At 40.2% G+C, this 3,762-nt stretch overlaps 1 pseudogene; it reads left to right on the top strand.

The window, feature by feature from the left end:
• The first annotated feature begins 2,873 nt into the window (after positions 1-2,873).
• LOC149131310 (uncharacterized) lies at positions 2,874-3,520 on the top strand (annotated as a pseudogene).
• The last annotated feature ends 242 nt before the right edge of the window (positions 3,521-3,762 follow it).

The raw sequence follows: 3,762 nt of genomic DNA, 5'->3' as shown, positions 1-3,762 counted from the left end.
ATATTGTCGTCACCACCATCACCGGCACCATTACCAGTAATACCACCGTCATCATCACCACCACCATCACCACCATACCTTGCCTCTCACGGTACTCCCACAATAACGCGTATCAACTTGATCTGCTAGAAATAGCTGCTAAATCTCTCCCAAATTATATTCTACAGCCTTTAAAAAAGATAAAAGAAGGCTGCATTAAGTAACGTTCTCTGAGAAAAATAAAGATAGAGGGTGAATGGTCATGGCTGGTACGCATTTTATTCTAGGTCTACTCTTTCAGAATTGTCCTGGTAGTAAACAGCAAAAATAAGAATACAGCGCTGGAAACAAATCATTGTTGTTTCCCTTACAACAGGAAATTACGTGAAATTTCACCTAACATAACAGTCTACTATTTAACACATATCAGGATATAGGTTATCACTAGTCTTGCTTCAACGGCTGTCTTTTGCACAATCTGCACTTACTTCACGATCAAACACGTGCAACGATTGGAAATAATTTGCAGACACACGCAACATTTCTAAACGGCAGTAGATATCTTATCTTTTGTCTTTAATCTGACCGCGACCATGCTGCAGAACCATATTGAAGGGATTTTAGTCAAAGAAATCGACCCCAGGACTTATATATATATATATATATATATATATATATATATATATATATATATATATATATATATATATATATATATATATATATACACATGTATGTGAGTGCGTGAGAGAGAGAAAGACACGGGCTGGCTTCTTTCAGTTTCCGTCTACCAAATCCACTCTAAAGGCTTTTGTTGGACCGTGGGACTGATCCCGGACCATTTGGTTGGGAAGTAAGCTTCTCACCATAAAGCTATGCCTGCGCCTACAACGATTTGCAGCATTTTCAAATACGTGTATGTACATGAACTAAATCCTGTATTGAGTGCACATATCGACTGGTATTAAAGACAGCTATTATGCTCTGTACATGTGTGCCTGCGCGCGCAATTTATTTACGTGTGTGTGTTTGTGTGTGAACAGATAGATAGATTGATAGATAGGTTAGAAATTAAATATAAGTATACATACATATCTCTCTCTCTCTTTCTCACTATATATATATATATATATATATATATATATATATATATATATATATATATGCACACACACACACACACACACACACACACACACATATACATATATACTACACGTGGAAATGTATGGGAAAGGTAAGAAGAAAAATAAGCGAAAATGCACATTGGAAATTTAAAAAAGTAAAGGCTTTTTATGAAAAGTAACGATAGATATATACAAATAGATGAACTGGGGTAGGAATAAAGGTAATAAAAGTCATTATTGTGAGTTGTTAAAGAGATTCAAAAGCATACCGGTTTCGTAAAGTTATTAATCATTGCTTTGAATTCACACAGAATACTGAACGGTGTCAGGTCTACTAGTCCTTGAATAAAAAGATTATGTGTAAGGTAGGTAAGTAGTTCTGGATTTGGTGCAATTAGGGTAGATCTAGATCTGTAATGTGTATGGGATGTATGGGGTTAGTGGTATTAAATGGAAGGTTAGTAGTGTTCTACATTATGTTATGTGTTCATATTTAGTTGTGGAAGATATTTATTGATGAAAGCTGCCTCTTTATTCATTCTTTGTTGTAATGAGGTGTTCTGCGAGCATTGATAGACGGGAACAATTAGGAAATTAGGATTAAGATTCCTCGCACACCTTTCTATGTGTCCACTGACCTGTATCTGTCTGTATTGTGGGTGGCGGATTTGTTCTTTGTGGAGAGTGGTTCTTCTACGGAGTGATTTTCCTGTTTGGCCAATATAATTATTACCACACCCTAAGCATGTAATGGCATAGATTAGATTTTCCGAGGCACAGGTGAAATTTCATTTAATCTTAAACATTCCACCTTGTTTAAAGTGGACCTCTGAATCCTCCAAACGGTAAGGGCAAGTACCACAGTTAGGTCGACCATATTTTTTCACTTTTGGTTCTGTTAATGGATACAGTCCGCATCAAAGAACATCTAAACACGAGAGCCTCCTCCTTCAGAAAACATCTAGACAGATGCCGGAACACTGACAAAAGCATAACAGTCACAATTGAGGACAATGAAAGAAATTTGGTTAATTTAAGAATTAAGGAAGCTTTACTCATACACAGACTAAGACCTCAAATTAACAACAGGCTGGAGATTGGTAATCAATATATTATTTAGCTACATCTGGACGTGTGTAGGCTCATTCTTAATAACATGCTCATATATTGTGTATAACAAAAAAAGGAGAAGCTGCACGTATAACACATAACTTATAAGCAGCGCTACAGATGTACCAACACACACGAGATTGAAACATAGTCGACCTCACGCACTTCTCATGAAGAATTCGGGAAGGAGCTTCGTGAGACCACTACTGAGACACTTCCGGAAAAAAGAAAAGCCGTTAGTAAACAGTTGATAGCAGAAGATCTGAAGAAGGAATTGTATTCCGAAATATCATCGGACTATAGATAACTAAATTATAACAGGTATATAGTCCATTTTTTGTATTATAGTGCATTGTTATACCATTCAAAACTTTTTATTTTTTATTCTTTACAAACAATACACGATGTTTCAAGCGAACTACAATACTCTCTTATTTATAACTTATATCTCTTTATAGTTTAACATTTTCTAATAACAGATTGTTCAAGGATGTCCCCTGGATGACGATCACCGCAGACTGCTGGTTGGCCCACAACAGGTCCTACCTGGGGATGACGGCACACTGGCTGAATTCCAAGACCCGCACGAAGCAACACGCCGTCTTAGCCTGCTCTCGTCTCAGAGGACATCACACCTTTAATGTTCTCGCCCAGGTCATGGTGGACACTCATTACAAATTCCATCTGCAAGACAAGGTAACCAGGACCACGACAGACAACGGTAAAAACTTTGTCAAGGTATTTATGCAGTTTGGTACAGAAGTTGAACTCTTGCCAGACATTCCTGAGGCTGCTGCCGATCCGGATATGGAGGGCGTCGAGGATGTGGACCTGGACATGGATCCCGAGGCTAAGGATGTGGACGAAGTTGAGTACCTCTGTTGATGCCATCCTTGATGAGTCCAGCGGCCTGGGCCTCAATCTGCCAGTGCACACGAAGTGTGCAGCCCTTACCTTCAACTTGGTAGCCTGTGTGGATGCCGACAAAGCTCTTGGCAGCGCTTCGTTCAAGTCGACTTCCAGGAAGGCCATGTCCAAGGCGCAGTACAGTGGCAGCAGACAACATTCTGGACGCGTTGAAGAGGAGGCTGGTGGTCCCCAACAGCACCAGATGGAACTCTACCTATGACTCTGTTGTTATCCTCAGCAACCTGCTGGAGAAGAAAAGGGGAGCTGTCCCCAGGGTGATGACACAGCTGAAGCTGCAGACCTTCACTGATTCTGATGTCGGCTTCCTGACGGAGTACACCCAGGTGATGTCTAATGTTGTCAAGGCTTTGGATAAAATCCAGTGGGAGGACTAGGCCTATCTTGGGTCATGAAGTTGAAGATGACCAAGTTCAAACATTTCCTGTACTGCAGTCCTCTGATAGATGCGATACTGGCAGGCATCATATAAAGGTTTAGGCTCCTCCTAGAAGACCTGGAATGCCAGCTGGCCCCTGCTTTCCACCCCAAATTTTGCCTGTTCTTGTTGGAGCAGTATAATAACAGCCAGGCTAGAAGAGTAACGAACGCCATGGAGACCGTCATAGAGACAGTCCTA

This window comes from Octopus bimaculoides, chromosome 23 (genome assembly GCF_046866305.1).
Source record: "Octopus bimaculoides isolate indiv1 chromosome 23, ASM4686630v1, whole genome shotgun sequence".
Classification (NCBI taxonomy): domain Eukaryota; kingdom Metazoa; phylum Mollusca; class Cephalopoda; order Octopoda; family Octopodidae; genus Octopus; species Octopus bimaculoides.
The sequence above is the reverse complement of the archived record's forward strand: the minus strand, read 5'-3'. Positions and strand labels throughout refer to the sequence as shown.